Consider the following 495-nt stretch of genomic DNA (forward strand, 5'->3'; position numbering starts at 1 on the left):
ATAAAGAAGATGTGGTTTATACATACAATGGAATACTACTTGGCAATGAGAAAGAATGAAATCTGGCCATTTGCAGCAATGTGGATGGAACTGGAAGGTATTATGCTAAGTGAAACAAGTCAGTCAGAGAGAGACAGATATCAATGTTTTCACTCATATGTGGAACTTGAGAAACTTAACAGAAAACTTTGGGGGAAGGGAAGGGGAAAAAATAGTTACAAACTGAGGGAGAGAGGCAAACCATAGAGACTCTTACATACAGAAAACAAACTGAGGGTTGATGGGGGATGAGGGAGAGGGAAATGGCTGATGGGCATTGAGGAGGGTACTTGTTGGGATGAGCTCTGGGTGTTGTATGTAAGTGATGAATCATGGGAATCTACCCCCAAAACCTAGAGCACACTGTATACACTGTATGTTAGCCAACTTAACAATAAATTATATTTAAAAAAAAGAGCAAAAATAATGCACAGCCACCGGCCCATAAAAAAAAAG

The sequence above is a fragment of the Puma concolor genome, chromosome C2, assembly GCF_028749965.1.
Source record: "Puma concolor isolate L17-30 chromosome C2, mPumCon1.1.hap2, whole genome shotgun sequence".
In the NCBI taxonomy this organism is placed as follows: domain Eukaryota; kingdom Metazoa; phylum Chordata; class Mammalia; order Carnivora; family Felidae; genus Puma; species Puma concolor.